This window comes from Choloepus didactylus, chromosome 5 (genome assembly GCF_015220235.1).
Source record: "Choloepus didactylus isolate mChoDid1 chromosome 5, mChoDid1.pri, whole genome shotgun sequence".
Lineage (NCBI taxonomy): Eukaryota > Metazoa > Chordata > Mammalia > Pilosa > Megalonychidae > Choloepus > Choloepus didactylus.
In genome coordinates, this window is record NC_051311.1 from 167,442,844 (window position 1) to 167,456,718 (window position 13,875).

Genomic DNA, 13,875 nt, shown 5'->3' on the forward strand with positions numbered 1-13,875 from the left:
GATGAGTATCTACTTACCATTTGCTTAAGTTTCTTTCCATTGGCCCATCCAACTAGGATTGGTAACCAGACATGCCTTCCTCCTCCCTCAATTTCAGGCTCTTTGAAAGCTGCCCATAAGTACCCCATCTCTGTGGCTTCCAAACTTACCTCTCTTCCTGGCCTCAGAGGAACCTAGAATTTCCTTGTCTTCAGAGTTCTGTTGCTAATCTACACAGTCTTGCCCCAGTCACCCTAATCTAGTATTCTCTTCCTTGGTCCATTTCCTCCACACAGGCCTCTTTCTTTTGTGCTGTTTTTAAGACAGATGCAGGTTGCTCCACTTAATGGCCCTTATACTTTATTCTTTCCTCTTTTCTCATATGATTTTTCCTTAGACATCCACATGATTCTCTTCCTCCCTACGTTGAGGTCTCTAATAAAATATACCATCATCAAACAGGTCTATAGCACCTGTGTAAAGTAGCACCATCTCTATATCCTTCCCCTGCTTTTCTTGAGTATGCTTATCCCCATCCAGATTATATCTCTGATTGTCCTCATCACTACATTTTAAGTTCCATAGGGACAGGAATTTTGTGTTTTCCTCATTGCTGCATCCCATACCTGAAACATAGTAGGACTATCCAGAATGAATGAAAGCTGTGTGCAGAAATTCCACTTTCCCTTTTCTAAGCTGAGAACCAATGTTTCCAATGCATTATTCATTTTCACCACCAGGTGGCGAGGATGGACTGTTTCATCTGCTGAAGCCTGAGAGAACAAGGGAGTGTTGCCATGTACGCTTAGTTTTTCATAGGTTCTGGTCTTAAGATGTGGGCTTCTTTTTCTTAGATGACACCCAGAATCTCCTTTAAATTATTTCTTCTTATTCCTGAAAGAGAAAAAATGGCACTTTACCAAACACATTTTCAGTATATTATTTCACTTAATTTTAACAACCCCCAAATGGGGGAGTATTATCCCCATTTGGCTAAGTGAAAACAGACTCAGGGAGTAAGTCCCCAAAGTTTCACAGAAGTAAGTGGTGGAGCCTAGATAAGGGTAGTGGTTTGGCTGTAAACTCTTGCCCCTCCAGCAGACTTCTTTGATTTTATCCAAGTTAACTGCTCCCTTGAGGCTTTAAGAGAACTGCAAATCTGGAGTTAATTTGCATTTCAGAGATCTCCAGACTGTCTGTCTGCTTCTCTTTTCCAAAGATGTTCCTTTTTATAAATAAGGAAACCCTCTAGGGAATTTTCTTTTCCATATTCTCCCTTGGATCTTTGTCCACATTTAGCACCATTTAAAAAACAACTCATTGTCTTGTATGTCCCAGGTCTGTCTTCCTCTTTGCTGGTTTCTAATGTTTTAATATCCTCCTTTACCTTGGCCATTGCTTCCTTTTTCTTGGTATACTTTGCACTCTTCTGTTGAAACCTGGATATTTTGATATTTTAATCTGTTATTACTGGAATTAGAGTCTGTGAGGACCCAGGGCTTGGGTCCCCACCCGATCCTCCATCACTGACATACACACAGTTGCCTACATGATCAGGCAAGAGGCCCCTCCCTCCAGGGAGGTAAGCACTAAACTTCCCTCTCCTAATCACTGGTAGTAACCAAATTATTACTGGACCAAGCCGTGGATTCTTTTGCCTGATGTACTCAAATGACCAATTCCTGAGACACCAGGGTTTCGAAGAGCAAGAGTTTTATTGCTAGGTGTGAAGTAGGAAAACAGATGGCCTATCATATCAAAAGATGGGCAAGTTTTAAAATAATGAGTACAGTGGCCCCAGGCAATGACTTAATTATTGAACATGCACAGATTGATTACATTTAGTCACAGAATATATGAAGAAAATGGCAGCCTTAATATGATAGGCGTGGTTTTTAGTATTATAATGAGGTATAGGTGACTTGTAGGTTCAACTCTAAGCTGCTGCACATGTCATGCAGGTCCATTTTGGTTAGATCCAGCTTTAGTTATCGAGGTAACTTTGGACTTGGGGTGGGTTAGTTCTGGGCTGACCCATGGCCCTTCATTAATAAACATCAGGGGCTGTCTTTAGTGATCATAAGACTTTAAGATTGAAAAATTGGTTAAATGTGTACAAATGAAGTTTAGTCACAAGGTTTTTACAATCACAAGGGCACAAGAGAAAGGCTATCCAACATTATCAGAGATCAAGACAGCTGGATTACGGTTCAGGTTTCAGGTATTTCCCTGTCTACTGTAATATACAGAAAGTAAAAAGGAATATCTATATAATGATTCAGTAATCATAATCAGTCCTTAAACCCTAACTTCTTGGTTACAAAATCTCATTAGATACTGTTGTAACCAAATCTTGTGAGAGACTCCATTGTCACAAACCTCTATAAAGGATCCCCCTTGGCACTGCTCTCACTGTGCAGAATGGTGACTTCACTGTTCCGGAACCACTGCAATCAGGAAGATTCATCTGCTATGTGTAAGTTCCTAATTAAACCTGGGTAACTGTGCCACGTGAGTTTTTGGTTTGGGGGCTAATCTGAATGACTGCTGTAATGGTCATGAGTACTAGGAAAGCAGGCAGACCAGGGCAAATACTGAGATGACCTGAAACATCCATGTGGGGAGGGGTGGCAGCCCTCCGGGATGAGTGGGGGCCACTTAGGGAGTACAGCAATGCCCAGAACTCTCTGGCTGGATTGCTAGTTCTCCTGCAGCAGGCCTGCAGGAATTAGGATTTCATAATAAAAGGGAGACCCATCAGGCTGCCACAGCTGTTGCATGGCCTCTGTCAGGAGCTGTGCCAATGCAAAGCAGAAAGTGAAAGCTGAGGTTCACCACCTAGAAGAGGAAATTAAGTTAGAAAGAGACATGTGGATAGCCCAAGCAGATTTGAAGGATGCATTAAATGAGGCTGTGCCATGTGGATGAAAGTTTAGGAAAACAGCATGCCAATATGCTAGAGTAAGAAGGCACAATCTGCCCAAAAGACAAGTCAGGTGTATTGTGACTTCCCCTGACTGGGATCACAAAGTGTGGCACCCTGCTGATTTTTCTTCAGACGATGAGCCTCCATCTGCCTGGGAACCCAAAACTGAGGAAAGTAAGCATGTGTGTCCTCTGGTCCAACAAAAGATCAAAATGGAGCAGACACAACACCTTGATCCCCAGGCAGAGGGTACCCATATAAGCCCTTTATCATATTGAGGAAGGTTCCCTCAATTCCTACCTTTCTAGTGTTTTTTGGTTTGTTTTTTATCAATAAGGGATGATGAATTTTGTCAAACGCTTTTTCAGCATCTACTGAGATGATCATCTGGTTTTTCCCTTTCAATTTGTTAATGTGTTGTATTATACTAATTGATTTTCTTATGTTGAACCACCCTTGTATGCCAGGAATGAACCCCACTTGGTTTTCACAGTCACTCCACGTAAGATATATGGTTATACACCATCTTCAAGAATCAAGGCTACCGGGTTGCAGTTTGACAGCTTCAAGTATTTCCCTCTAGCCATTCCAACACACTAAAAACTAAAAAGGGTATCTATATAGCTTATAAGAAATACCCTCCAGAGCGCAGTGTGGTGGTTCCGTGGCAAGCTAAGTATGGGTTGCTATATGATCCTGCAACCCTGTTATAAGTTGTATACTGGGAGAAACTGAGAATGGGGACATGAGTGGTTATTTGCACACTGGTGTTTGTGGTGGCAGTACTCACGATTTTCAATGGATGGAGGTGGCCTAAGGGTTCATCAACTGATAAACTGAATGATGAATTGTGGTGTATACATATAATGGAATACTGAGCAGAAGCAAGAAATAAAGTTGGGGTATGCAACTAGATGAATGGACCTTGAGGATAGGTTGAATGAAATAAGCCAGAAATGAAATGACAAATATTATAACACCTCACTAATATGGAATAACAATAATGGGAAACTCAGAATTGAACTTAGGAGCATGGGTTATCAGGGGAAGGCTTACTGTACAGGTTCCTAGATTGTAAGCTCTTACAGAAGTCACATATATTTATGAGTTGTAATAGTTATTTCTAAATTTTGAGATGCTGAGCTGTTTGTGTGTGACCTGGTCAGTCCCTGAGCTTCGAGCATCTGTGCAGCACCTGGGCCCTGGAGCCAGAGTTTGGGGGCTGTAAGTGTTGGCACTGCACCATGTCGCAACCATTAAAGAGGCTGAAAAGATCAAACTTCAATTGGGGATATGAATGAAATGGACTTGGTTGTGACTGCTTCCCATCAGACGAGGATGATATTAACTGTGTTTTAAAGCTTTGGCTTCTCTGTGGGACCAGAGGAAGAGATGTATATTTGGTGCAAAATCTATATTTTCTGTAGCACACTATATAATTTAACTTATGGTCAGTTTAATCAAACACCATAAGTACATGGAACCTTGAATACGGAATGAGATTTGTTGGTTTCTACAGGTTATTGTGAAGCCCTAATACATTCCAGAGTAATTTGGGCAGAGAAGAAAAAGTATAGGCAATGCCCCCTTGAGGGACTGGGGGAAAATGCGGAAATATTAAACTTCTCCAGCTGCAGAATTCCTGATATTCTCACAAGCATTGGGGACTTCCTGTTTAGTAGGTGAAGCCCTCAATCTGGGGCTTGCCCTTCTGAAGCTTGCTATTGCAAGGGAGAGGTTAAGCCTACTTAAAATTGTGCCTGAGAGTCACCCCAGAGAACCTCTTATGTTGCTCATATGTAGCCTCTCCCTCTAAGCGAACTCGACAGGTAAACTCACTGCCCTCCCCTATACATGGGACATGACTCCCAGGAGTGTAAATCTCCTTGGTAACGTGGGTAACTGGCATCATGGGTTCGAGAAAGTCTTCTTGACCAAAAGGGGGAAGAGAAATGAAACAAAATAAAGTTTCAGTGGCTGAGAGATTTCAAATGGAGTTGAGAGGTAATTCTGGAGGTGACTCTTGTGCATTATACAGATATCCCTTTTTAGTTTTTAGTTTATTAGAACAGCTAGAAGGAAATATCTGAAACTGCTGAACTGCAATTTAGTATCCTTGATTCTTGAAGATGATCGTACAGCTATATAGCTTATATGGTGTGAATGTATAATTGTGAAAATCTTATGGCCCACACTCCCTTTACTCAGTGTATGGACAAATGAATAGAAAAATGTAAATGAATAATAGGTGGGGAAGAGGGGTATGGGATATTTTAGGTTTTTTACTTTTATTTTTATTCTTATTTCTTTTTGGGGGTAATGAAAATCTTCAAAAATTGATTATGGTGATGAATGCACAACCATATGATGATACTGTAAGCAATTGTACACTTTGCATGGTATGTGAACATATTTCAATAAAATTGCATTTAAAAATGCATTGTTTGCCCCCAGAATTTCTACTTCTAGGAAAAAAACATGTGCCAAGATATATGTGAAATATGTTCAATGCAGAATTATTTGTCACGATAAAAATAATAGGAAAGTGGAATGAATACAGAGAGAGAAAGAGAGGGAGCGCCATAGAAGCAAGAAGCTGAAATCAATAAAACCCCAAAGAGAAGGAAACCCTGAAGAGAAGGGAGAGACCAGCAGATGCTGCCATGCACTTTGCCGTGTCACAGAGGAGTCAAGGATCGCTGGCAGCCAGTCTTCAGGAAGAAAGCATCACCTTGATGATGCCTTGATTTGGACATTTTCCCAGCCTCAAAATTAAAAAAGTTACCAACTCCTATTTTAAAGCTGGAATGCTGTGAAGCAGAATGTTTCCCAGAGTGACATCCCTGAAACCATTCCTGCAGGATGCTCAATGGAGAAGAGGGTTCCCTGGTCAAATAAAGGCCCTGTCAAGTCCTAAACATAGCACCTCTTGATGGACTTCACTTTGGAAAATACTAAAGGTGTGGTACCAGATATGCCCAAGTTCTTCGCTGGAGCCAAGACCTCTGACTTGACTGCTACCCATACAACTTTGTAAATCACCACCCTCCAGCACAACCCTCTTTCAAGAATAGCACCTCACTACCTCCCATTCCACTGTGTCTGGAAGAACAGGGCTGCAAACCCTGGCTCATGGCTTTAGGAAGCTGGTTGACCTCCACCGACTGGCCCCTGAGTGACCTCATTAGATGAAGCAGTGACAACCTCTCACCAGCTTTGCTACCATCTCTCTCTGCTTTTCTTAGAGATGAGCAGAAAAATGTTGGAGTCAAAGATTGTGCTTAAAGTGTCAGCTCCAGAAGAGCCAGTCTCCCTGGAGCTAGCAGAGACTAAATTCGGTGAAAATGTATGTGCTCCCTCTCCAGGACACAGAATGGAGCAGATGGCCCATTAGCTGGAAAGGAGTTTCATTAGCACCAGCTAAAACAACTACAAAGCAGCATCTCTGGTTAGAACCATCTGCAGCTTCCAGAGGGACTTAGTTGCTGGAGCCAGATTTAAAACAGTTTCCTGTCTTATGTTTGTCATCCCTGGGTTGGTAAGGTGGAAAGTGAAAGCCACCTTGTCCTGGCTTTGTATTTGAATTGTGTTCCATGTTTATTTTCATCTGCTCCTAGTAGAACATTCTCTTTACTATGCCTTTATCATAGATAAGACCTTTTTCCCCATCCCTTAAGCCTACTATGATTAGAGTTTTCATCTTGTGAGTTGCTTAGTTCATTGAGAAAGGTATCTTCAAAGAGCCAAACATCTGAATAACTGTAAAATGAAGTTCAAACACACAGCACGATGAGACTACACTGAGTGATGGATAGACTCTAAATTTAGAATTAGATCAACCAGGGCATGAATGCTGGGCCACCTACATGTGCTTTTCAGGAAGTGACTTGAGTTTTCTAAATCCTGTGTTCCCATCTGTAAAGTAGGAATGATAATATCTGCCCTGACTCCTTAGGAATGTTCTGAGGATTCCATTGAAAAGGATGAGCTTTTGTCTTGTTTATTCTTGTATCTTCATCATCAAGCCTGTTGCCTGGCATGCCAGAGGTATGCATTAAATGAATGTTGGATAAAAGAAAGAATGAGTGAATGAATACCATTTCTCATGTACTTTTAAATCTAATTTCTAGCATGTGTAGAAGATTGTAGTCATAGATTTCATTTCATCTGTAAAGTTACTTGTTTAGTACTTTGACAATAACTGCTTAACTATAAAATGACATACAAATACAAAAATTTTTTCTTTTAACCTAAATTATCTAGAATCTAGAGATTAAAAGAGAACTTAAAAGGAAAAAAATAATAGGAAAATTACATAAAGGTCCAGAAATAAGGGATTTCTTACAAAAATAAATTATTCTGTATCCCACACTGAAACATTAAGTAGCAATTGAAAGAGATGAGGCTCACTGAATTGAATACTTGAAAGTGGTTAAAATGGGAAATGTTATGTTGTATATATATTACCACAATAAAAATTTTAAAAAAGAAAAAGAAAAAAAGAATACCCTGCAGAGTGACTTCTTGGCTCCATTTGAAATTGGAGTTTCAGCCACTGAAACTTTAGAAATTTCCCTGTAAAGCAATCTAGCCCTGGGCTTTTCTTTCTCAAATGATTTTTGATGACTGATTGGATCTCTTTGCTTGTGATAGGTTTGCTGAGGTCTTCTATTTATTCTTGGGTCAGTCTACATTGTTCATGTGTTTCCAGGAAATTCTCCATTTCCTGTAAATTGTCTAGTTTATTGGCATACAGTTGTTCACAGTATCTTCTTATGATTTTTTTTTATTTCTTTGAGATCCATAGTAATTATCCCCTTATCATTTCTGTTTCTGTTTATTTGGGTCTTCTCAATTTTTTACTTTGTCAGTCGAGCTAAGGGTCTGTGAATCTTGTTGATCTTCCCAAAGAACCAACTTTTGGTTTTATTTATTCTATTTTTGGTTGTTGTTGTTCTCCTGCTCATTTAGTTCTGCTTTAATCTTTGTTATTGCTTTTCTTCCACTTGCATTAGGGTTGGTTTGCTGATCATTCTCTAGCATCTTCAGTTTTTCAGTCTCTGGTTTTAGCTCGTTCTCAATTTTTGATATTTACATTTAAAGCTATAAATTTCCCTCTCAGCACTGCTTTTGCTGCATCCCACAGTTTTTGTAATGTTGTGTTCTTGTTTTTATTCTTCTCTAGATATTTACCTTTTTCTCTTGAAATTTCTTTTCTGACCCACTGGTTGTTTAGCAGTGTGTTGTTTAACCTCCACATATTTGTGAAAGATCTGGTTCTTCGGTGGTTATTGACTTCTAGTTACATTCCGTTATGGTCAGAGAATGTGCTTTGAATAATTTCAATCTTTTTAAATTTATTAAGTTTTGTTTTGTGCACCAACATTCTGGAGAATGTTCCATGGGCACTAGAGAAGAATGTATATCTGGTACTTTGCAATGTAGCAATCTACGTATGTCTGTTAAGTCTAACTAACTCATTTATCATATTGTTTAGGCTCACCATTTACTGGTCATCTATCTAGTTCCATCTATAGAAGAGAGTGGTGTATTGAAGTCTCCCAATATTATTGTAGATTTGTGTATTGCTCCCTTCAGTTTAGCCAATGTTTTTCTCAAGTATTTTGGAGCTCCCTGATTAGATGTATCAACATTACTGATTATTTCTTCTCGAATTGTCACTTTTATTAATATTTGGTATCCTTCTTTGTCTCTTATGACATCTTTGCATTTAAAGTCTATTTTGTCCAATATTAGTATAACTACCCCCAGGTTTCTTTTGGTTGCAGTTTGCATAGAATATTTTTTTCCATCCTTTCACTTCTAGTGTCTCTGTGTTGCAGGGTCTAAGATGAGTCTCCTGTAAAAAGCATATCAATGGGTCATACTTTTTAATCCATTCTACTTGTATGTATTTAGTAATTGGAGAGTTTAATCCATTCACATTCAAAGTTACTACTGTGAAGGGAGTTCTTGAACCAGCCAACTTATCCTTTGGTTTTTAGTTGTTAGATCTATTTTTTCCCTCTCTTTTTTCCCTTGTGTGCCCTTCTCCAGACCTCTCTCTCTTTCCTTTTTCTCTCAGCTGGTAGAGCTCTCTGTAGTATTTCTTCCAGGGCAGGTCTCTTGTTAACAAATTTTCTCAGCATTTGTTTGTCAATATTTTAAACTCTCCTTCAATTTTAAGGAGAGCTTTACTGGATAAAGAATTCTTCACTGGCAATTTTTCTTACAGAATCTTAAATATGCATTACAGCTGCCTTTTCACCTCCATACTGCCTGCTGAGTAGCCAGTACACTTATGCTGTTTCCCTTGTATTTGGTGAATCGATTTTCTCTTGTTTTTTTTTTCAGAAGTTTCTCCTTCTTTTCAACATTTGACAATCTAATCAGTATATGTCTCAGGGTGGGTTTATTTGGAGTTATTCTATTTGGAGTTCATTCAGCATCTTTGATTTGCATTTAGAAGGGTTGGGAAGTTTTCCCCAACTATTTCTTGAAACACTCTTCCTAGCTCTTTGCCCTTCTCTTCCTGGGACACCAAAGATTCTTATATTTGTTCACTTCATGTTGTCCATTGTGCTGGTTTGAATGTATTATGTCCCCCAAAAGGCCATGTTCTTGAATGCAATCTTGTGGGGGCAGAGGTGTTAGTGTTGATTAGGTTGGAATCTTTGGATTAGGTTATTTCCATGGAGATGTGACTCACCCAACTGTGGGTAATACCTCTGGCTAGATTATTTCCTTGGAGGTGTGACCCTGTCCAATTAATCACTGGAGTCCTTTAAAAGCGCTCACAAACAGAAGGACCTCAGAGCAGAGCAGCTCAGAGAGATTTTGAAGATGGCCACTGAAAGATTTTTGCTGACACTTTGGGGATGCTAGCCCAGTGTTTACTCCAGAGAAGCTAAGAGAGGACAAAATGCCCCAAGAGCAACATTTTGAAGAACGTAAAGGAGCTGGAACACAACATGGAATCAGTAGATGCCAGCCACGTGCCTTCCCAGGTTAACAGAGGTTTTCTGGACACCATCAGCCTTCCTCCGGTGAAGGTATACCCGTGTTGGTGCCTTAAATTGGACATTTTCATGGCCTTCAGAAAGTAAATTTGTAACCAAATAAGCACCACTTACAAAAGTCAATCCATTTCCGGTATATTGCATGCCAGCAGCATTAGCAAATGGGAACATCCATCATTTCTCTGAGATCCATTTCAAATTTTCCAATTTTTTTCACTGTTGTTCTTTTGCGCATTTACATTTGATTGCCCTGTCTTCCAGTTCACCTATTCTTTCTTCTGCCTCTTCAAATCTGCTGCTGTCTCTAGTATAAGTTTAATTTGAGCCACAATATCTTTTATTTACATAATATCTGCTATTTTTAATTTACTCTTTCAAATTCTTTTTCATGTGCTTCTGGAGTCTTCTTGATTTCCCTTAGGTCTGTAACCATCTCATTGAAGTTGTTTTGGAGATTTGTTTGTAGTTTTTAAATTGCTCCAAACTTTGTGTCTCTTCTGGCTTTTTAATTTGTTTTGCTTGTCCATATCTTCTAGATTCTTCAAGTGCTTTGTGATTTTCTATTGGCTTCAGGGCGTTTGCTTGTCCTGATAAGGTTATTATGGGAAATGCAGGATTCTTTGAGCACTTAACATATAATCTGGGAGAGCTACAGCTTGCTGGAGTGCAGTTGCCCAATTCTACCAGCAGGTGGCCCCCTTGAGTTACAGCTTGCTGGAGTGCAGTTTCCCTCTCCTTTGCAGGTGGCACCCTCAAGCCAGTCTTTCTTGAAATTCTGTGCACTAGGCAGAGTCCAAACTGGTGGAGAACCAATCAGTGACTGGGGACTGCCTGTCCTGAGGCTGTGATGTGGGTGGGCCCTGAGCAGTTAGGCAGGAAGTCTGCTCAAGGGAACCCTGCAGATCAAACATGCTCCACTCCCTGCTTGCCACGTGTCCGTGAGCCTCTGAGGTGTGGGAGGAGCTCCTGATGCACCCGTATGGAGCTGTCTCCTTTTCTGCTTCTTGCCAGTGCACCCCTGTACTTCCATGGGGGTAGAGTAAATGATGCTTCCTAGGTTCCTGCACAGGAACTCCTGGCTGTATAGATGTGGAGGATTAACTCTCCAGCTAACTGCCAAGGTAGGTGCATTGGAGTGGAGAGTAGCTGCTCAGTCCTTTGCTCAGAGGTTGTCTCACTGCTGCTGGCTTAAAAGTCAGACCCAGTTGGAAAAACCTCACCCCATCCCTCGAGTCACCATCTGTGGGAACCCTGGGAAAAGGACATTCACCAAGGGCCTTGAAGATTGCACACAGCAGCTTGCGTGACCTAGGTCAGTTGAGGTTTAACCTCTTCTTGTAATGTCAGATGCTAACTGTAATCTATACCCAGAACTACCCCCTCCCTGAGATTCCCTGAGATACTGTTATCTCTATAATCCTCTCCTCCTCCCAGTTCACAATCAACCCCTCCCTGCATTGCAGGACCCTGCTCCCTGCCTTATGCTTTCACACCCATTGGAATGTCAAGCCCTTATAAGCAGCTTATTCAGCCCCGCAAAGTGCAGACTATTTCCACATTGTGCTCTGAACTGGCCACCATTCAGAGGAGCTCCTGAATCCATTCAGAGCAGCTCCTGATTTCAGGGCAGCATGGCTCGACTTCCCCACCCGGTAGGTAAGCCCTATAATAAAAGCTCACGTCTCAGAACGTGTCCGGTGCTTTCTTTAGTCCTTTGGCTACAAAAGCCCTCTTGGGCCATGACACCACCTCTTGTGTTTTGTTCATGTCCCCTCCACATACTGTGGGAGACCCTCTAAGGCTGGTCACACCCTGAAACCACAGTCCCAGGCATCCTTCAGCTCCTCTTTCTTTCACAGAGAAGAAGCCCATTCTGCCTCACCTACACCACCATCTTCCTAGAAGTGCCCTTCTAGTATATTTTTAATTCGATCAATAGTATGTTTTATTTCCATAAGATCTTTTATTTTTTATTTACTCTTTCAAATTCTTTATGCTCTTCTAGAATCTTCTTGATGTCTTTGTCTTTAGCCAACTCACTGAAATTGTTTTGGAGGTTTGTGTGTATTTAATTAATTGCTCCAAATTGTATCTCTTCCAGCTTTTTCATTTGTTCATTTGCCTTGTCCATATCTTCTTGGTTCTTCAGGGGCTTTATGATTTTCTGTTGGTTTTGGGGCATTTGCTTATCTTGGTAAGATTATTTGAAATGTAGGATTATTTGAGCATTTATATATAATTTGGCAGAGCTACAGCTTGCTGCAGTGTATTTTCCCTGTCCTACCAGCAGATGGCAGTGTTGAGCCATCTCTTACTCTCAAGCCAGTTTTCCCCCAAATTCACCTGTTCACTAAGAGGGATCCAAAATGGGTGGAAATCCAATCACTGCACCAGTTCTACATTTACACTGAGGACTACAAGCCCTGGGGGTGCAATGAGGGCAGACGGCAGTTCAGCAGGGAATCCACTCAAGGGCACACTCTAGTTCAAATATGCCCCTCTCCCTTCCTGCCATGTACCTGGGCTCCTGGTGCTTCTGTGTGATGACCTCTCCTATCCCCACTTCTTGCACATGCACCCCCTGGACTTCCGTCGGGGGAGAGTAAATGCAGTTAATACTCCTCTTATACCTCCCTGGTTCCCTGACAGGGGCTCCTGACAATATGGCTGTGGAGGATTATCTCCCCAGTTAATTGTTAATGTGGGTGCACAGGAGGGGAGAGCCACTGGACACTCCCTTGCCCGGTGGCTGTCGCACCACTGCCAGCCCTGGGAGGTGGTCCTGGCTGAAAAAACTCACCCCATCCCTTAAGGTGCAGCCTCTCCACCACTCACATGCAAAACTGTGGTCCCAGGCATCATCTGGCCCCTCCTGAGTGGTCACTGCCCTGCTGGCTCTAGATGTGCACAGCGCCTGGGTCTGCCCAGGTGCTGCTATGACATTGGCATGAGTTTGAAAGTCTCTCTCAGAAGGAGCTGAAGCTGCCAGTTGCTCCTGCCCAGCACCACTGTCTTCTCACTAGGCTTTCTAATTAATGGTCACTCCTGGCTGCCCCCACCTGCTCTGGGAAGGTAGGGTGTTTATGCTACATTTTGGGAAGTGGAGGCCTGGCAGATGTGGAGCTCGGGGTTCCTTCCTGGCAGCCTCCCTCTCTATTGTTTTATGGTGGAGGAGTGTGTTCTACCTGTCTTTATTCAGCCATTTTCCTCGAAGTCCTCCAGAGTCTACTTTTTAAAGGATAAGTTTTTTTTTTTTCTAATATCTTCATTTTATTGAGATATATTCACATACCACGCAGTCATACAAAACAAATCGTACATTCAATTGTTCACAGTACCATTACATAGTTGTACGTTCATCACCTAAATCAATCCCTGACACCTTCATTAGCACACACACAAAAATAACAAGAATAATAATTAAAGTGAAAAAGAGCAATTGAAGTAAAAAAGAACACTGGGTACCTTTGTCTGTTTGTTTGTTTCCTTCCCCTATTTTTCTACTCATCCATAAAGGATAAGTTTTAAAGTCTCCTTCCAGTTTGAGCTCATAAATAATTGTTTAGAGAAGGGAGTCAGCACTGAGTTCTGAGACTGGATTGCCTCCTTGCAGGAAATCAGGTCTCCACACCCTCCACCACTGCCAAACCATGTTATTCTCTGACACCTAGGAGCAGGGAGGGAGGGGTCTTCCCCTCGGCTTTTGGTCTTAGCTTTGGAAAGGGGCTGAGCTAGATAGAGCCCCTTAGAAAAACAATTATGCACTGTGTATAATGTCCTGCTGCAAGTTGAAGGGCTAACCCAAAGATATCTTTGCTCACTGCCATCCCCATATAGAGGTGGATAAAATACAAAGCAAGTAAACCACAGTCAGGGAGTGCTTAGTTAAGCACACTGACAAAATGAAAGCCTACCTGCTGCAATGCAGTGTCTTTAACAACAGCCCCTTAA

General features: G+C 41.4%; 1 long non-coding RNA gene across 1 annotated transcript in view; it reads right to left on the minus strand.

Moving 5' to 3' along the window:
• Positions 1-13,875, minus strand: part of LOC119534701 — a 30,267-nt gene that overhangs the window by 1,971 nt on the left and 14,421 nt on the right. The window contains exon 2 of the long non-coding RNA XR_005217097.1: positions 606-873. This is a non-coding gene — a long non-coding RNA (uncharacterized LOC119534701). The remainder of the gene's footprint in view (positions 1-605; positions 874-13,875) is intronic.